Consider the following 21,595-nt stretch of genomic DNA (forward strand, 5'->3'; position numbering starts at 1 on the left):
ATTTAAAATTAAATATTCCATGAGGAATATAGCTGGAATGTTTAAAATCTTACTATCCTTGTCCTGTTTTACCATTACCTAATGGGAAGACAGCTTTCTGGGAAAACCTGAAGACCATTCTTTCTTAGTGAGCTGTTCTTGACGGTGGTGACTTTATCTTTGGAAATTTGCCGTGTTCCCATATCACAATTAAGGAAGTGGCTTAAGAAAGTAGCTTGTAATTCTCTAGAGTGTTTAAGTCTCCAGATCTCACTGTTGAACTTTATATGTTCCAATGGGAATAAATCTAAAATAATTTCCTTGTCATATTTGATAGACATGAGTATTAGGGACCCATATTGGAAGAACCCTCCAAAAATGGGCCTGCCTCTCCTTTGTGAGTTTTCAGTGTAATTCTAGCATTTCTGGGAGAAATATGTAAGTACCTCAAGGGCAGAAATGCTGCCCATTCATATGTTTCATAATTATCACCTAAAACTTAGAATGGATCAAATTAACTCATAAGCTTTGTACCTTTTCCACACAAGCTAATAGATTTCCCGACTTGGTTTATCTGATCATGAATTTTGATCAACTTTATCTCACTAGGTTTAAAAATTAATATGTTGCATTATATAGCACTTATCTTTACAGAGATTATTCATCTTTAATGCAATAAATAAAAGAAAAGCCAAGCCGGGTATGAGGACACATACCTGTAGACGCAGCAGCTAGCTACTTGGGAGGCTGAGTTAGTTGGGAGGATCACTTGAGCCCAGCAGTTCAAGGCTGCGGTAAGCCAAGATTGTGCCACTGTACTTCAGCCTGGGTGATAGAGTGAGACTCTGTCTCAAAAAAAAAAAAAAAGGCCAGATGCGGTGGCTTATGCCTGTAATCCCAGCACTTTGGGAGGCCAAGGCAGGCAGATCACTTGAGGTCAGGAGTTCGAGACCAACTTGGACAACATGATGAAACCCTGTCTCTACTAAAAATAAAAAAATTAGCCAGGCATGGCAGCGCGCTCCTGTAATCCCAGCTACTCCAGAGGTTGAGGTAGGAAAATTGCTTGAACCCGGGAGGCAGAGGCTGCAGTGAGCTGAGATCACGACACTATACTCCAGCCAGGGCAACAGGGCGAGAATCCATCTCAAAAAATAAGATAAAATAAAAAGACAGACATTTAATGCAGATATATAAGCTTTAAAAGATTGGATGACTCAAGCCAATGGCATTTCTTTTTTTTCTGATTTACAGTTGTGTTTTTTTAAGGATGGCAACTTTGTTCTACTTTCTTCTTCCTTCTATATTATTTTGAAGTGAATTTGATTACAAATATTTTGAAAAATATATGCCCCTATGTATTGAATCTAAAAGCAATTACAAGTTGTCCTTTTCCTCTAATTCTCCTATGCAACTATCAGAATGGAAAATAAATTTCAGGATACTTTTGGACCAAAAATGACAGAGATCAAATTGCTTGACATCTAGTAACTGGAGTGGGAATGAAAGAGGAGGCAACTCTACAGCAAGCCCTGTCACCAGCCCCATGCAGGAGAAGCATGGAGAATTAAGACAGTCGCCTCCTCTAAGAAGCTTTGTGTGCTTTTCCAGGATCTTCATTTTCCTAGGCAATACGATTTCAAAGTGTTGTCTAGTAAGAACCCTTTATCAAGTTATAACTGGAAAGCTACCCATTATCTCTTTATATGATGACAGCATCCACTATGTAAGATTTATATTATATGCATGCGTGTGGAATGTTCTTTGAACCACTCTCTAACTATGGTCATAGGTCAGTACCTGCCGGAGAATGAAGATTTTTAAAAATTGTGATCACAGAGTTGAGAATATAATCTTTTTAAAAAAGATATGCTTAGCCTTGTTAATAAAGATAAGCATTTTAAGCATTTATTTTATAAAGAAGAGGTTTGATGGAGCAAAGATTAAAGCATTGAGAAACCATAGAAATACAAGAAAAAAACCCCTGAATATTGTGTAATCACAGAACGGGGAAGAACTCTTCTAAGTATAACACACATTCAGATACTATAAATTTTTTGAATATAAAAACTTTTTTTTTTTGCCCAGAAATAAATCCACTTATTTGTAGCCAACTGATTTTCTACAAAGGCACTAAGAATATACACTGGAGAAAGGATACCCTCTTCAATAAATGGTGCTGGGAAAATTGACTATTCATACACAGAAGATTGAAACTGGACCCCTGTCTCTCACCATATACAAAGATCAATGGATGTTGGATTAAAGATGTGAATATAAGACCCCAAACTTTAAAACTACTGGAAGAAAACACAAGGAAAAGACTTCAAGATATTGGTCTAGGCAAATATTTTATGGTTAAGACCTTAAAAGCACAGACACCTAAAACGAAAATAGTAAAATCGAACTATATTAAACTAACAATCTTTTGCACAACAAAGGAAACAATCAACAGCATGAAGAGACCACCTGTTGAATGAGAGAAAATATTGCATACTATTTTCCTACAAGGGACTAATATCCAGACTATACCAGAAACCCAGCAGTGTAAAAGAAAAAAAAAAAAAAAGCATTAAAAAGTGGGCAAAGGACATGAATAGACAATTCTCAAAAGAAGACATGCAAATGGCCAACAGATATGTGAAAAAATGCTCCACATCACTAATTGTCAGGAAAATTCAAATCAAAACCATGAGATATTACCTCACCTCATGTAGAAGGACTATTATGTAAAAAGTAAAAAAAAAATAATACTGGCGAGGATGTGGTAAAAAGGGAATTCATACACTGTTGGTGGGAATGTAAATTAGTAAAGCCACTATGGAAAACAATTGGAGATTTCTCAAAAAACTGAAAACAGAACCATGACACAGTCCATCAGTTCCACTGCTGGTATCTATTCAAAGGAAAAGAAATCAGTATATCAAAGAGATACCTACATTTACTTGTCTATTGCAGCACTATTCACAATAGCAAAGACATGGAATAAACCCAGGTGTCCATCAACAGGCAAATGGATAAAGAAAATGTGGTATATGTTTACAACAGAATACTATTCAGCCATAAAAATGAATGAAATCATGCCATTTGCAGCAATGTGAATGCAATTGGAGGTCATTATATTAAGTGATATAACCCAGGCACAGAAGGACAAACATTGCATGTTTTCACTCATATACAGGAGCTAAAAAACTTGATATCTTCAAGGTAGAGAGTAGAATAATACACACTAGAGGCTGGGAAAATCGGTTAGGGTGGGGAGATGAACAAAGATAGGTTAACAGGTACAAACACAATTAGATAAAAGTTATAATAAGTTCTATTGTTCTACAGCAGAGCAGAGTGACTTTAGTTAACAACAATGTATTGTATATTTCAAAAGAGCTGGAAGTGAAGACTGGAATTGTTCTCAACACTTAAAAATGATAAATGCACAAAGTGATGGACTCTTTAAATACCCTGACTTAATCATTACACATTCTATACATGTAACAAACTATCACATGTTCCCTATAAGTATGTAAAATAAATAACGTATCAATAAGAAACCAAACATTTAAAAAATTACATGCCAAAAATTTTTTTTACTTTAAAACAAAAGTCAAAAGACAAGCAAAAACCTAGGGGATAGCTTGTAACTCATAGGAGACATAGGACTGTTTTTCAAAATGTATAGAACTCCTATAAATGAGTATTTTTAAAAACCAGCAGGCCTGACGCAGTGGCTCGTGCCTGTAACCCCAGCACTTCAGGAGGCTGAGACAGGTGGATCGCTTGAGTCCAGGCGTTCAAGACCAACCTAGGCAACATGACAAAACCCCATCTCTACAAAAAATATAAAAATTAGCCAGGTATAGTGGTGCGTGCCTGTAGTCCCAGGTACTTGGGAGGCTGAGGTGGGAGTATCGCTTGAGACTTGAAGGTCAAGGCTGCAGTGAGCCACCATGATCGTGCCACTGCGCTCCAGCCTGGGCAACAGTGAGAACCTATCTCAAAAAAAAAAAAAAAGAAAAAAAGTCAGTATCATCACAATCTCCACTGTTGTACCTGGTCCACTGTCTGCAAGGACAAGTTATTGATCAGGAGGATTTCCAACCAAGAGTGAGAACCCAAATGAATCGGCACAACTCGTCTTCTGCTACTGGAACAAACAAGTTGCCCAGTTGTCACTTTGGGCGCTAAAGAGGGACTTACTCTCAGATTTGGGAACTAGACCTGTTACTATTTTCTTTAGCACTGGAGGGAGCCTTCCTTTATTTGGTCTCACTCTAAGTCCGTTTCACACTGAAGTCAATTTTAAGTCTGTGCTTCGCAAGTATGAATTGAAAATGGTGGTGGGGGGTGCTTTCTTGGTGTTGGCACCTGGATAACAAAGTACCCCAGGAACAAGCTTTCATTCATCAATGGAATACACTGGATTTCTGTCTTACAGTTCAGGGTGGGCCAGAAGGAGCCACGGTGGGTCTGTAGAGGGATGAATCGGCATCCTGTTAGAAAGGTGCTGGGCCCCTCCTCAGTCACTTTGAATGCTCTCTGTTTTTGCAACAGTCATGACCCACATTTTAAAACTTTTAAAGTATAAAATCAATATAAAAATATATAAATTTTAAGTGTGCTACTCCGTGAATTTGTGTGATGGTATTTCAGGTAGCATTCTGTTTTCTAATCTGTGTACTGGCACACACTTTCATAACTAGCACACAGATTAGGAAACAGAATACTACCTGAATCCCACAAATGCCTTCCAGTCACTACCTTCTTCTCCTCGGTAACCATCTTGACTAATCTTGTCGGTTTTTGAGCTTTTAGAAATGGAATTCTACATTATACAATCTTCTGTGTTTGGTTTCTTTTGCTCCAAGATGTATTTGTGAGAGTCATTCATATTGTTTGCGTGCGATTGGAATTTGCTCATTCTCCCTGCTGTACAGTGTATTCCACTGCTGGAATAATTAAATATGTGGTTCTCCACTGGGGGTGATTTTGCCTTGGGCAATGTCTGGAGACCGTTTTCTAGTTGTTACAACTCACAGTAAGGGAAGGGGGTGTTGCTGCTATCATCCTACAATGCACAGGACCACAGGACAGCCCCCCTAACACAAAGAACTATCAGGCTCAAAATGTCAATAGTGCCAAGGTTGAGAAACCCTGCTGTGTAGTGTTGGATCATGTGAATATTCTCTGCGTATTTCTTAGAGCCTCAACTTGAGCATTTATGAGCATAAAACAGCTCAGCCCTGGCTTTGAAGTTCTTGAAACCATGCTTACCGTCATCAGAATAAAACGACTACCAAACAGGAGGAGTTTTAAATGTTTACAATAACTGCTAAGAGTCAAAATATACTGTCATGTATAGTCTTGGTCATAGACAAAAAATGTACATTTGAAACTACTACAAGAATTTGAAGAGGTTTTAAGTGAGAAAGTGAAATTGGCTAAGTCAAGGTTTTCATCAAAGAGTGAAAAGACTTTTCTTAGAAACAGCTTTATTGAGAAATAATTTGTATACTATATAATTCACCCATTTTAACTGTACAGTTTAAAGATTCCTAGGAAATTTACAGAGTAGTACAACCATGACCACACTCTAATTTTAGAAAATTTTCATTACACTAAAAAGATCCCTGGTGCCCATTCGCAATCATTCCCATTCCTACCCCAAGTCCCGAGAAGCTACCAGTCTACTTTCTGTCTCCAGATAGTTTCCTTTTTTGGATGTTTCTCATAAATGGAATGATAAAATATGTAATCTTTTGTGACTGGCTTCTTTCGCTTAGCATAATGCTTTAAGATTCATTCATGTTGCTGCAGGTATCAGTACTTCATACTTTTTATGGCTGAATACGATTCCATTGTATGGATATACCACATTGTTTATCCATTAACAGTTTGACGGACATTTGGGTTGCTTACAGTTTGGTCCTATTATGAAGAATGGACATGAAGAATTTTTGAAGGGTGGCTAGATAAATGACTAGCACAAGTAGGCTTTTGAAGAAGGGACATGATTTTGAGCCAGATGATCTATGTTGTTTAGAGGAATAATGTGAGCGATTGAAAAAATAGACTATGAAGAGAAAAGGACAAGAATGACACAAGAAGTATTAGACTTACAGGGAAAGGAGATCTCTGACAGACCAATACAGACCCTAGTATTTCAAAGGTATTTTATAGCCAAGCCGGCTAGGCTACAGAGCAGCAAAGGTCTACAGAGGAGCAAAGGGTAACACCTCACTCTCCTCCCCAGTCTTGTGGGCACAAACCCAGTTGGCATAGCCTTGAGGCTAATTTTTCCAGTTGAAGCAAGAAGACCCTTGGTTTTTGGCATTTAATAACTAACATTCAAACAAGGCACTTTAAAAAATCTACAATTTGAGAGGATTTCCTGGCACTATAAAACCTCTTCCCTCAATGGGAGTTGTTCTCCCTTCTTGAGTTGGAGTGTTATTAAGTCCGTAAAATGGAAAGTACATGTAGAGTAATCACACAGTTATTTTGTATTAGAGAAAAGTTATGAAGTATGGCATCGATAAAGATGTTAGGAAAAAAAATTCACTAAAAACAATCATGAAATGGTAAAGAAAATTCCCATCCTCAACCCATCTGCATCAAATGAAGGTGCTGCTGACAGTAGATATTAAAAGACATGTTGAACACATAAAGTCCAGGTGGCCGCAATGCTTTCCTTTTATCCCTTCCTACATAGATAGGTGGAAGGGACTCGGTACAATAAAAAGAAGGAGCATGTAGAAAAACTTGAGCGATTTGAGACATTCCAAGGCAGAGCTGACCAGTAAAGGTGAAGCACCTGGAAGCCTTTATTCTCCAACAGGAAGGGAGGATACAGAGCAAGGGGGCTTTTAAGTGGGAGATGCTGTGTGTGCTTTCCCCATAAATTTGAGGGCAGTACACAGTATTCCAAGTTGTATAGCTTCTCACATGCAAGCCAGGCCCAGAACCACTTGCATCCACAACTATTTCTTTTTCTTTTTCTTTTCTTTCCTTTTTTTTTTTGAGACAGAATCTTGGTTTGTTGCCTAGGCACTGAAGTGCAGTGATCTCAGCTCACCACAATCTCCCTCTCCCAGGTTCAAGCGATTCTCCTGCTTCAGGCTTCTGAGTAGCTGGGACTACAGGTGTGCACCACCTCACCCGGTGAATTTTTGTATTTTTAGTAGAGATGGGGTTTCAGCATGTTGGCCAGGCTGGTCTTGAACTCCTGACCTAAGGTGATCCACCAACCTCAGGACATCCGGCCACCTCAGCCTCCCAAAGTGTTGGGATTACAGACTTGAGCCACTGTGCTTGGCCCACAGCCATTTCTTGAACATGAGTTCAACAATGTGGACCTTGTGTGTGTGCAAGGGAATATGCCTTATATTCATCCTCTATTCTATCACCTGACAAGAACCAAACAGAACTCAATGGTGTAAATTTGCATTCATGTGCAGGGTTCCTGCAATGATGATCCTGCATAATTGTTGTTGGAAATCATTTGTCTTCTATTGGATTCATGAAGGCTTAAACACATGGTCAGGGGATCACACTCACTAAGTGGCCTGATCTCGGCTCACTGCAAGCTCCGCCTCGTGGGTTCACGTCATTCTCCTGCCTCAGCCTCCTGAGTAGCTGGGACTACAGGCACCCGCCACCACGCCCGGCTAATTTTTTTTTTTGTATTTTAGTAAAGACGGGGTTTCACCATGTTAGCCGGCATGGTCTCTATCTCCCGACCTCGTGATCCGCCCGTCTCAGCCTCCCAGAATGCTGGGATTACAGGTGTGAGCCGCCGCGCCCAGCACTAATAGCTCTTTTATGTTTCTTCCACTTGTTGAGATAAAATCTTTTTTTTTTTTTTTTTTTTTTTGAGACAGGGCTTCACTCTGTCACCCAGGCTGGAATACAGTGGTGTGATCATGGCTTGCTGCAGCCTCAACCTCCTAGGTTCAAGTGATCCTCCCACCTCAGCCTCCAGAGTAGTTGGGACCACAGGTGCAAACCACCAACCACACTTGACTAATTTTTAAAATTTTTGTAGATATGGGGTCTCACTATGTTGCCCAAACTGGTCTGGAACTCCTGGCTTCAAGTGATCCTCCCACCTTGGCCTCCCAAAATGCTGGGATTACAGAAGCGTGCCACCACACCTGGCCTCAGATTAAATATCTTGCATCTACTCCATACCAGAGAAAAATAGAGAATTGACATGTAGCCTGCATAGCTTTTTTGAATTCTTTTACAATAACTCTGTACCAGTACGTGTTGTCAACAAAATACGGCAAAATAAAGAGTTGCACGATAATTTTAAGGCATGACCAATGAAGATTGAAGCCAGCCTGTCAGGTTAATCCTGTTTTGTTTTCATCCTAGTCTTTCCCCTGAGGAGCTAGGTTTTTGGCTGGACTGACTGGATAATTGTTGCAGGAACCTCTTTCCATCTTCATGTGTGAAAGCAGTGATGGGGTATGTGATTAAACCATGTTAAACAATATGATTAGGCCATGCCATTATTCTTTTGTAGTTGCAAAGGTAAGCTATACTTCTCAGGCTCTCATTCCCACAGCTAATGCTTTGTGTAAGTCGTCAGGGAACAGCTCACATGTGCCGATGACAGGTTCAGTTCACAGTGTGACTTGTCCAACATGGGATGTCTGCTGTGTCTTCGAACGCTACGGATTATTTGCTTTGCTCGTTTTTGAGTTTTACATACATGGAATCATACCATGTGTACTCTTTTGTGTTTGTAAGATGCATCCTTAGTGCTGTGTGTAGCTGTCCTTGGTTCATTCTCATTGCCATGTAGTATTCCATTGTGTAAAGACACCACAATTTATTTACCCAGACTACCGCTGATGGGCAGTTGGGTGTCTCAATATTTATAGCAACTCTGTGAGGTTGGTGCTATTATTCCATCCATTTTGCTGACGGGGAGATTGAAGCTACAAGTGGCTTTAGAATTGATTACCTCAAGTCACACAGGTCATTTTGTGGTTGAGCCAGACCTTGAGCCAAGGTAGCCCAGGCCCTCTACCCTCACCCTTTTATGCCTCAATGTCTGACTGAACTATTTAGTGAAACACTTCTTTGATCTGTCTCTTTCTTTTCTCCCTCTAAAGGAAAAATCCAGGTCACCAGGCTACACAGGGACTCATCTCTACCCCGGGACTAACGCTTGGCTCCCAGATCCAGTTTTCTGAGCTTAGGGTAGGGCTGTCCCCAGTGACCCCATTCATTCACCTGCCATGTCTGAATCCATGGGAAATTCTTTGTTGACTCAAGCTGGGCCCCCCACTTCAAAAGCATATTTAAAAGCCGAATTAACCCCAGAGAGGAGAGCTGAGCTTGTCTCTGTGTTGGTATATTTTTGGCTTTAACTGTTCAGGCTTTACTCTTTTCATGCAGAGTGTGAGGAAACCTGAGGACTACATTTTTGTTTTGTTTTGCGTTTGCTGTATTAGGATTTTTATTTTCTGTATGGAGTCTTCTCTTTAATGTTTGTAGGAAAAGAACTGCCAACTCATATTTTATGTTTTTTAGAAAATTGTCAGGCTGAGTGCAGTGGCTCATGCCTGTAATCCTGGCACTTATGGAGGACAAGGCGGCTTGAGCCTGGGAGTTTGAGACCAGCCTGGGCAACATAGCAAGACCCTATCCTTACAAAAAAATAAAAAACCTTAGCTGGGCATGATGATGTATGCCCGTAGTCTCAGCTACTCGGGAAACTGGTGGTGAGAGGATCGCTTGAGCCTGGGAGGTCAAGGCTACAGTGAGCCACAATTGTACCACTGCACTCCAGCTTGGGTGACAGAGTGAGATCCTGTCTCAAAAAAATTTTTTTTTCACAATGCGTGTTTCTTCCTGTTGTTTCCACAGAAACATTCAGGTAGAGGCTACAGATTTACATGAGAAGGAAAGATCAGTTTTCTAGCCTTGTGTCAGGAACCCATGTGAGGCCAGTTCTTGGCTTCTCCTTGGCTGGAAATAGAAGGGTACAAATAGGGTCACCTGCTCCCAAATTCTGCTGTCAATTGGAGATGAGATGTTCTACTTCCGCATTTCGCCTGGACCATCTTAAAGCAGTGCAAAGTTTACTGGATCTTCCAATGTATTATTGGCCTTTGGTGTGATGACGGGAGAGTAGGAAGGAGGTCTCCAGCTCCTTCTCTGAGTTCAGATGTTCCCTAGCCCAAGAAGACTAATCATGCACCTTGTTTCCTGCTCTGGAAAATAAGAAGTGATTTTGGCGGCCTTTGAATCTGGATGGAAGGTGGTGTTTTTTTGTTGTTGTTTTTTGTTATTTTTTCAGCAACAAATGTAGTTGTGTATGTATGTACAGAGATAGATTAAAACAACTTTTTTTCCTAGAAGCATTTTACAAAATTAAGTGTGCAGGCTATCCTGTCGAACTTTGTCCTTTTTTTTCTAGACACTCCTTTCCACTGTGGAATCTGTGAGTAGTGCCAGCCAGGAGGAGAGTGGCAACTTTCCAAAGAAAAAAAAAAAAAAAAAGAGGACCTTTTACCCATTGGTTAATAGAGGGGGAGGGTGCAGCTATTTAGGAACGTCTGAATCCTGTCATTCTGGAGTCTGGAATCACCTCCTCTTCCCCCTCCAAGGTCTTCGTATAGCTCACCTCACACCCAGTCCACACACCCGCTCCTAGCATTCTGTATCCTATTCAGCCACCTCCTAGCCAGTGGACCACCTCATACCTAATGTCAGGGTTATGTGTGAATTCTGAATGTTCTTAGGTCTTGGTGGGAAAATTATCTAAACTTTGAAAAATTGCTATGTCTACAATTTCAGAACTGCTTGTCAACTCCTGAGACGACACTTACTGTTGTCCCGTGATTTAGTTGTTTTTACCAACTAGCAATTTGGAACCAAGGCTTTTAAACCATCCCTTCTGATTAACATCAGAGAAGACAGGCATTCCTTTGAAAAGAATTCCTAAAGAGAGAATTTTTATAAATGGAGTATAAAATAGCATGAGGAACAGTGAGAAACATCTTCAGAGTTCACATGGCCTAGGCATGGAATAAATGCAAGGTGAGGGTTTATTTTCTGAGAAATAAATGCTTAGTAGGATGCTAGATAAAACACAGGACATCCAGCTAAATTTGAACTTCAGATAAACAAGGAATATTTTTTTTGATGTAAGTATGTCTCAAATATTGCATGGGGCATCCTATATTTTTATATGTTAAATCTGGTCATTTTAACTAGGTTTGCAATATATTTTCAGCACAATTTCAACAGTTCGTATTTGCTGAGTACTTTGGGCATGATGGTTAGAGTCAGAGGTGACTTTAGGAGCTGCAGGCCTTGTGTGTGTCTCTTTCACCACTATCCTCACAGCCCCGAGTACAGTCTTTGGCATATAGTTGATGCTCAATAAATATATTTTGAAAAAATTAATCAAAATGATAAAATAAGTCTGGACTGTGATGAACTGATGATGCTTATAATGTAGGTGGGAATACAGGCTCATATATTTAAAAAGTTATTGTGACTAATACTATCTTATTTTGGATTTTGTTAATTGCTTAATAGACTAGCCCACTTGGTTGAAGGATTCAAATTCTAAATATATGAAAGGTTATTTCCATTTCAAAAAGTGATGCAGAAAGACAAATAACATGTTCTCTCACTCATGTGTATTCTAAAGATGATTGCACAGAAATAGTAGAATAGTGGTTACCAGAGGCTGGTGACAGTAGAAGGGAGGGGAGGATGAATCCAGTTACATAAGAGGAATAAGTCCTGGTGTTCCATTGCACAGTGGAGTGTCTAGAGTAGCTGGAAGACAGGATGTTGAATGTTCTCAGCACGAAGAAATGATAAATGTTTGAGGTGATGGAATGCTTACCCTGATTTCATCATTACACAAGGTATACATGTATCAAAATGTCACCTTGTACTTCATATATATGTGCAATTATGTGTCAAAAATTTAAAAAACTCTTAAAAAGAAAAAAGAATCAAGAGAGAAGAATACAAAAATGATGATTAAATGGAAATTAAACAGTAGTTTTATTTGGATTTGATGTAATTTTTTAAATTAAAAACTGTGCTATTGGACAATGTCACCTATTTTCTTTCATATACACTTTTCTTCTAGTGTTCTAATCAATTAAGTCCTGTATATTTAATACTCATTTTCTGTCAGGGTTGAATTTGATCAAGGAGAAATGGATGTATACCAACTAGTCAGGTATAACTGCAATCTTACTATAAAGTAAAAATTATTGTAGGCCTTCTAAGGAATTTATAATTCATTAAAATATATATACTAACACTAAATACAAAGCTACTTAATATGTAATATTCTAGTTAAAAATTAGGCATCTATGACTATATGCAATAGTGTGGAAAACAATTAGGCGTGGGACTTATTGTTAGAGTTTATTATTTTTCAAAAGATAATGATAAAACACACCTGTGAATTCAGTATAATTATAAATTCATCACATCTCAGGATGGTAAAACCTTAAATATACCATTTGTAACTGAGATTATATATTCTCTTTCTTCTTCATAGGAAAACTCTGAAGAACTATGGAAATTTCTAAGAAACAAAAACCCGAACAGTCCTTTTTATTCATACTTCTTTGTAAAACCGACGAAAATAACTCTCTGTTTTTCTTAATTGCTTGAAGTGGTACTCATATTCAATTCCACTAGTTGTCTCTAGGCAGTGGTATAACCAGAATAATTGGAGTCCCACCTGAAAGAAAAGATGGATACATTTGACTACATTAAAAAAAAACTGTATGGAAACAAACATCATAAACAAGTCAGAAACAACATTATTCACAAAGTTAATGAATAAAGAACTGGGGATTGGGGCCCGGGCCAGGTGCGGTGGCTCACGCCTGTAATCTCAGCAATTTGGGAGGCTGAGGTGGGAGGACCACCTGAGGTTGGGAGTTCGAGACCAGCCTGACCAACACGGAGAAACCCCATCTCTACTAAAAATACAAAATTAGCCAGGCATGGTGGCACATACCTGTAATCCCAGCTACTCAGGAGGTTGAGGCAGGAGAATTGCTTGAACCCGGGAGGCAGAGGTTGTGGTGAGCCAAGATTGCACCATTGCACCTCAACCTGGGCAACAAGAGCAAAACTCCGTCTCAAAAAAAAAAAAAAAAAAAAAAAAAAGAACTGAGGGCCGGACGCGGTGGTGCAGGCCTGTAATTCCAGCACTTTGGGAGGCCGAGGCAGGTGGGTCACCTGAAGTCGGGTTCGAGGCCAGCCTAACATGGTGAAACCCCGTCTCTACTAAATACAAAAAATTAGCCAGGCGTGGTGGTGCATGCCTATAATTCCAGCTACTTGGGAGGCTGAGGCAGGAGAATCGCTTGAATCCGGGAGGTGGAGGTTTGCAGTGAGCCAAGATCATGCCATTGCACTGCAAAAAGAGCGAAACCCTGTCTCAAAAAAAATAAATAAATAAATAAAATAAAGAACTGGGAAGATTACCTAATATCTTCAGGGCTCCTGTAAATAATGGAATAGAACAAGGGGTAAAGAGTATGAATGAGAGTCCAAAAAAGAAAAAGGAAGAAATACAAACAGTCCTATACATAATAAAAGGTGTAAGGTATACAATATAGCTTTGTAATAGAAATTTAAACTAAAATCACATTGAAATACCATTGTTTATTCATCAGATTGGTAGAAATCCAAAAGTCTTGATATACTCTGTGGCAATGCTGTTGGGAACTGAAACTCCCATCTATTGCTGTTGGAGTATAGATTGGTGTAATCTTCTATGATGGACAATTTAGTTGTATCTATCAATATGACAAATGTTCATACTGACTGTCCTAGTAATCCACTTCTAGGAATTAATCCCACAGATATATTTTCACATGCAAGAAATTAAGTATAAGGTTATTAATTATTGCAATGTTTGTAATAGGAAAAGACTGGAAACCATCCAAGTGTTCATCAAAAAAGAGCTAGTTAAATATATTATATATTCATACACCAGAACATTATGCAAGGGTGAAATGAATGAGAAAACTCTCTGTACTGATGTGGAAAGATTTGCCAAGACAGATCTGAAAAAGGTGTGTAATAGTGTGAAAAGGAGGATTAAGCAAATAAATGCCTATTTTAAAATTTATGCCATTTGCATAAAAAACTGACAGGGCATGTAAGGAACCAATAGAAATGGCCATCTATTTTTAGAGGTGAGGAGGAGGGAGGCTGGCGAGATGGGGGTGGAGGCAGAAGTAGCAGCATGACTTCTGCATACCTTCTCGTGTATGTATCTTTTCAGTGTTTGAGCCATGTGGATGTGACTTATGCAATAATTAAATAATTAAAAAGAAGAAGAGCAGGTGCCTAGGTCCAGGAGCCGGAGAGAACAGGGATATCTGGGGGAATTTCAGGGGTCAGTTTGACAGATGTGCAGAATGTGAAGGTGGAGCAGTAAGGGATGAGATGAAAAGACCATTTTAATTATCATTTAAAACAACTATTTTTCTTTTTCTAACATTTATTGAGAGTTTAACTGATAGCCAGGCCCTGTGCTTTTATGTACATTTCCTCATTTAATCCTCGTAACAGTTCAGTAAGGCAGCAGCTGTTATTACAATCATTTTATAAGTGAAGGAACAGAGAGGTTAAGTAATTTACTCAAGGGCACACAGCAGCTGGCCACTGGTGGAATCAGTGTGCACAACCCATCATGACCCTGTGCTCATGCTCTTAACTTTTGTACCATTCTGCTTGTTCAAGGGAACATACATCCAATTGAGAGAGGTGGGGTGAGGGGCAAGAATTTCTATCTTTCTACACAGTGAATTTTATTAATTCTGTAGAGCTCATCTTACAGTACTAACAAGTATGGCTGCCCCCAAATCTGTGACTCAGCCAAGATCATTTTTAAATATTTCCCATTCTTATGACCTATCCACCACTTTGGCACCCATATTCTTCCAAGACTGTCTCAGCATCTGGCTTGCTACCTTTGACCATAACAAACATTTGAATAACAAACCAAGTTTATGAACTATCATGGGCATGACAAATTAGTTTAAGAAACATTCATTCAGTACATTTTGAACCCCTGTAGTATTATAGACACACAGATTCAAAGATAAACATGAGCAGAGCAGCCTCTCTGGTGTTCCCATCTGGTGAAGCAGGCTGACATGTCAGCAAAAATCCACATTTAACCTACGTTCTCTTATATTGGTTAGTATTACCTAGATTTGCCTAAGCATTAAAATCACTTGAGACACTTAAAAAAAAAAAAAAGGCAACAACATAAAAACCCTACAGTTTGTTGGGCCCTGCCGCCAACCACTTGAATGAGAATTTCTTGGGGATGGTCCTGGGAGTGTGTATTTTTAACAAGTGCCCGTGAGATTCTTAAATTAGATAAGTTTGGGAAATGAGATATCAGTAGAAACAGGATACTGTGGGGTCAGAGGAGGAAGTTGCTCAGTCTGTCTGTAGGGGGGAAGATTAGCCAAAGCCTCACAGCAATGTTTAGGCCACACCTTAAAGAGTGAGAAAGCACCCAAGGAGAAAAGACTTTCCAAACAAGGAGAATTTTAAAAATTAGCCAGGTATGGTGGTGCGCACCTGTAGTCGCAGCTACTTAGAAGGCTGAGGTGGGAAGATCGCTTGAGTTCAGTGAGCCATGGACATGCCACTGCACTGCAGCCTGTGTGACAGAGTAAGCAAGACCCTGTCTCCAAAAAAAATAAAATTAAAGGGAATTTTACTCTACTGGCAAAGAAGAGAATGGCTTGATGGAAGAGAGACAGGGAGTCCAGTTCAAAGGCTGTCAGGAAGATTTCTGGGAGCAATTAGCTAACTAACAGTGATGGAATGGTGTTTAGCTAAAATTTACAAGACTTGATAGATTAATTTTTTTAATGAAGGAGACAAGCAATAGGATGGCTACTAGCTTAGAAAATGGAGAGAAATGTGGGTCATTGCTAGTGGTGAGGAATATGGGAAGAGGAGCAAGGGGGTGATGATAGGAACATGAATTCCAGCTTGATTCTGCTGAGTTTCAGTGGCTCTGGGGCGATCATACCTACTAGGCATTTGGATATCTGAAGATAGAGATTTGGGGGCCCACAGCATATGGATGGTAGACAAAGCCTTGGAAGCAGGTGCAAATCACTGAGGGGTGTAGGGAGGAAGAGTTGAAGAGTGCTGAAGGCAGAGCTATGGATCCCTGACGCTAAAGAGAGATGGAGGAAAAGAGGAATATGGCAAGGAGGCTATGGAAGAGCAATGAGAAGACAGAAAAGCTCTGAGAGAGAATGTTATCTTGGAAGCTGAAGAAAGAGGGAATTTTCCAGAAAAGAGTGGTCAGTGGGAAGAAATGGAAGACAGATGCTGTTTTAGAGATTACTGGCTGCTTGTAGTTTCTGCTTCTAATGCCTTGGTTTGCCAAATCCAGTCCGGATTCTACATGAATCTCCAGTTAAATGGTCAACCATATAACTGACAGGTTGTCTGATTTTGTACAGCTTAAATTTCTAAGAGAATCTAACGGGTTCATCCTGTATGTTGGTTTCACTTGGGTGACCCTAGTACAATAAGCCATTATAGGGAGGGTAGCAGGTGAGGCTGAGTCTGTAGCTGTGGCTGGGCAGATCCCTGAGTGTGCAGGGGAAAGAGGATAAACACTGAAGATCTTGCCAATAATCATCATAATAACCCCCAGTGTTGATTAGGCACTGTTTTAAACACCTTACATGTGGTAATTCATTTTGTCTATTTGAATATAATGGTGAGCACGGAAGTCATATTATAGTGAATTGAGTCCTCTACTACTAATAATGACAATAAGTCTCTAGAAAGGCATTAATCTGACTCTTCCAAAAATGCCCTTTGCTTTGCTCTCCCTTAAAGGGGCAGAATCCTTCCCTGGGTCCACTCTTGATGATTGGATGGGAGACTGTGCCTTCTGATCAAGTTTCCTGAGTTCTTTTAATTGAATCATCAGAATATCACACATAAAATGAGGCCTTGAGCCAGGCTGGCATGGCCACACTAAAGTCCTGTGATCTGTTTATCTGAGAGCATGATGAGTTTGTTGGTCTTTCTTAGCCTTAGGAATCTGCCTTCCGGTGTTTAGACAGAGTAGCAGCTGAATGAATTTTGAATTTAATTGTGCCCGAGCAGAGAGTGAACAACCTTTGCATATGCCAGCTTTTTGATGTAGACTTTTCAGAATGGTGATTCCAGGTCATTTCCAACTGCAGGACTCTTTCAGTTCATAATAATACATATTTTAATTAGCTCTCTTTGGATTGTTTATATTTATGGAGGAAGAAACAGTGGAATAACCTACTTGAGAATGTGTTCAGAGCATGTGGCTCGTTTGACATATAAAAGCAGTGTATTAAATAAGGGTCCGGTTCGGTCGTTTATTTAGATTTAGTTGATAACTTGGATTTCAGCACTAACTGAAATGCATTGGTTCATATTAGATTAATTAATTATCATAGAATATGGAGAGCACACCAGAACTATAATTGCAATAGCACATAGTTATTTGATGCTGATTTCAAAGGATATTTTACAAATGCATTTGTGAATGGGAGTTCATTCTTTTAAACGTTTGGACTGCTTTGGCTTTTTCTGTGGTGGGGCCTATAAGAAGACACGTCACAGCGGGTCTCACTTAAAGAAGTCTTTAGCACAGAACATAAAAGTGACTGTAACTAAAGTTTGGAACACGGCATTTTATTGAGTACTGACACTAGAGGAGTTTAAGGATATTCACATCAGTTAACAAACCAACAAAACGTTTATTAAACTTCGGTTACTCATTCAACAAATATGTAATGAATACCTACTCTAAGTGCAAGTATTCCACGTCATCTCTTTTCATCCTTGCAAATATTAGCAAGAACTATAATCCCACAGTTTTATGAGATTTAGAGAGGTCAGGCTTAGCTTGTTCAAGGTTCTAGGGGAGGCAGAATTTGAACTGATTCTAAACTGTCCAACCTTAAAATCGATATTACTTCCTCTTAGCTGAATCTTACCAGGAAATCAAAGCTGTATAAGCTATGGCCTCTTCTGTGTGGGGTTGACAATGACATCTACAACATCAGACTTAAGTCTGTAAATCTAGAAAACATAAGGCACAAGTCTACACCACCCAGGCAAAGTGCCACAGGATCTCATAGCTACAGGAGTTTAGGGAAGAGGCATCAAGGAAGGCAGCCAGTGCCCCTGGGGTTTGTGCTGCTTGGAGAACAGGCGGTAAGTGGATAGTTGAAGGCATAGGGAGATGGTTCCAGTGGGAAGAGCTGAATGAGAAAAGGTGCAAAGCCAGAATGATCAAGCTGTGTTCAGGAAATCATAAACAGACCTGCTGCTGAGAACAAAAGTTCTGTTATCTGAGAGTAGAAAATATGGCTGAAAGGTAAATGAAACCGGTTTAGCAGAGGGCCTTAAGTTCCAAGCTAAGAATTAGGACTTTGTTCTGTGGTTTATAGGAAGCCATTACAAGTTTTGGATATAAAAGTAACATGATTTAAGGGTGTTTTAGAAAATTAACCTGATTGTCAACTGGAAAAAGAGGTGATAGAGCTGGAAATCAGTAAAGGGGCTCTGGGCCAGGCAGGGAAATGATGTGATGGCTGCTTTACAACCTGGAGGAAATCCAGAAGGAGTAGGGCTCATGGGGGACTGTGTTTAGGAATAGGTCCAAAAAGTTAGGCCAGACCAAGGGGGATATTTACACACAGCAATGGAGGGCAGGGTAGCTAGAGGGAAAGCATAGTCACAAAGAGAGGCAAAGACCAGGGCTGGAGAATCAGTTTATAGCATCAGGAGGGTCTAAGGAGTGAAATGCAGCAATGTCTTAGTCCATGCAGGCTGCTCTAACAAAGTACCATACCCTGGTGGCTTATAAACAACAGAAAGTTATTTCTTGCCGTTCTGGAGGCTGGGAAGTCCAACAGCAAGGAACTGACAGATTCAGTGTCTGGTGAGGGCTGCCTTCTTGCTATAAGCTCACGTGGAGGAAAAAGGGCCAGGTGGCTCTGTGGGGCCTCTTCATAAGAGCACTAATTCCATTCATCAGGGCTCCTCCCTCATGATCTAATTACCTGCCAAAGGCCCAACATAATCCTATCACATTAGGCATTATGTTTTCCGCAAGCGAATATAAAGGGCAAAGGGAACAAAAAAATAATTAGACCACAGCAGCCTATACATAAAAAATGTGCAGGTTAAGGGGCAAAAGGCAAGGGGAGGACCCGCAACAAGTTCTGCTACAGAATGTGACACAAACTGAGGCACCTGGGTCAGGACCAAGGCTGAACATCATTTGGCAGCCAGCTTACCACCTACTGTAGGATAAGCCTGAAGGTTGAAGTGGAAGTCACAGCCATAAAGACATGAAGAGTGTAAGTCAGAATGCTGACAGTGGAAATTGCAAGAAAATTCTTATGTGATAGAGATCATGAAGACTCAAAGGATGTGTTGATACATAATTAGATCAATGACACATAATTAGAGAGGAAGGAGAGCAGTAGGTCCTATAAACCCTCATCGTCGTTTTAAGAGCAAGCCATGTTCCAAGGGTGAATTTGGAAACTAGTTATCTGGACTTTGAAAACGTTTTATCATGAAGAGCCCTTTTCCATAAGGAGATGCTTTTTAAAAATATCAGTCTCACAGGTCAGGAGTATTGCTACCCCCAGGATAGCCATGAAATCTAAACTTCCCCTGGCCTCACTGTCTTTCCACCTGCTATCTCCATCCAAATCTGGCTTCACATGATGGCTTTTGAGCCCAGGTGTGAAGATCTGTGAGCATCTGTGGGTATGGAAACCCCTCTCCTGAGGTCCTGGGAAATAGCTCCACACACATATACACTCTCAACTTCAGCTATGAAATTCTCCATCTTACGTCCTTTCTGGGGCTGGATGCAATTTCAGGATTGTTTGGTCCAAAAATATTTGCTCTTTTACCCTGCTATATTCTCTGTCTAATTGCTTCTCTTCCACTGTTCTGTTTCTGAAGCAAAAAACATAGGTCTTTTGAGTATTTGCCCTTCTGTGGAGTTTCAAATCTCCTTCTTTCTCCTCCTTTCTCTTTATTTACTGGGCTCTCTCTATATGGAAAATTAAAGGCTATGTATGTTATAATAGGAGGCTTGAGGACATAAGAAGGCTGAATGAAAATTAATCTCACCTCCACTTTGGAGAGACAAAAGGGACTCAGAAGAGAGCACTTCTAGGTCTCATTGACTTTCTCTCAAATCAGAGTATCAGTTGTGATATTTTAAAATGTTGTCCGTAAATATCAAAGATATGCCCATACTTGTTATATGCGCACCCAGCTGTTACCAGTGTCTTGTCCATTAATTTTTCTGTTTTTTTTTTTCTGCTTTATTTCATGATATGCTTATGAAAGGATTTCTCCTATAACTCCAAGCAACTTTAACCCTTAAATTAAAAGTAAAATAATAAAGTTACCTAATGTAAGAAATGTGATCAGGAAGGATAAAGAATCCAGCAATGCAGAAACTGAATGATTATGAAATGTTTAGGTTTTCATGATTTTGTTTGCTGCTAAATCTTACTAAAATGCACTTTTTTAAACAGTTAGACTTTTAATTTTTTTAGAAGTTTTGGATTTACAGAAAAGTTGAGAAGATGGTGCAAGGAGTTCCCATGTACCCTAATACCTAGTTTACCCTATTAGTAACTTTCACGTTAGTGCGGTACATCTGTTACAATGAATGAACCAAATATACATTGTCATTAACTGAAGTCCATACTTTCTTTAGATTTCCTTAATTTTCACCTAATATTTTTCTGTTCAAGGATCCTATCCCATGTAACATTTAGTTTTGTCTCCTTAGGTTCCTCTTGGCAGTGACAGTTTCTCAGACTTTCCTTGGTTTTGATGACCTTGACAGTTTTGAGGAGTACAGGTCAGACACTTTGTAGAACGCCCCTCGTGGAGTTTGGGTGGTGTTTTCCTGGTGATTAGAATAGGCAAAAAACTAACATGGTTATGGTAAATATGAAGGTCAGGCAGGCTCAGGGCTCCAGTCAACCTAGTGTGTATCCCGGCCGATTGGCAGCTCTTAGCAACTGTCTCTGTCAGGCTTCCACCCTGGCACCTGGGTTCACTCGATCCTGCATTGCACTCACTGTGGGGAGGTGAAGTTCCAACTCAGCCAGACGCAGAACCCTGACCTGGAGAGCACCAAGGAGGGTGCCAAGGAGAGGTGGCTCACCTGTGCTCTGGGAGCGAGGAGCTGCCGTCGGGGTGTGTCCAAGGTTAGTTACATAGATTGTACCAGCTGGAGACTGGAGCCAGAGGAAGAGCTGCTTCAAGCAATTTCACTAAGAGGCGGCAGTCCAAGGAAAATAAGGCAGATTCCAGAGCATATGAGCAGAACCAAGACGGAAAGCACAGAACATATGGTTATGATTCCAAGTGAAAGATGCAGCCAAAGCTCTTCAATGTTATAAACCTGTTCCTTCCGGCAGGGTATCTGAAAAAGCCAGAGCTGGGTGGTTTATCATCCAATGGAAACTCCATAGTCTCTTCTCTTCCAGATAATGCCTTGTTTGTAACCACTGCACAGACCTCTGGATTGACATCC

The 21,595-nt window shown here is 40.0% G+C and overlaps 1 protein-coding gene and 1 long non-coding RNA gene across 5 annotated transcripts in view; one reads left to right on the forward strand and one right to left on the reverse strand.

Moving 5' to 3' along the window:
• Positions 1-21,595, forward strand: part of PAPSS2 (3'-phosphoadenosine 5'-phosphosulfate synthase 2) — an 89,535-nt gene that overhangs the window by 16,795 nt on the left and 51,145 nt on the right. The window lies entirely within an intron of this gene.
• The window catches only part of LOC141407706 (uncharacterized), a 23,430-nt gene continuing 14,204 nt past the window's right edge, over positions 12,370-21,595 (reverse strand). Inside the window, exon 2 of the long non-coding RNA XR_012417921.1 lies at positions 12,370-12,706. This is a non-coding gene — a long non-coding RNA (uncharacterized lncRNA). The remainder of the gene's footprint in view (positions 12,707-21,595) is intronic.

The sequence above is a fragment of the Macaca fascicularis genome, chromosome 9 (assembly GCF_037993035.2).
Source record: "Macaca fascicularis isolate 582-1 chromosome 9, T2T-MFA8v1.1".
NCBI classification, from domain to species: domain Eukaryota; kingdom Metazoa; phylum Chordata; class Mammalia; order Primates; family Cercopithecidae; genus Macaca; species Macaca fascicularis.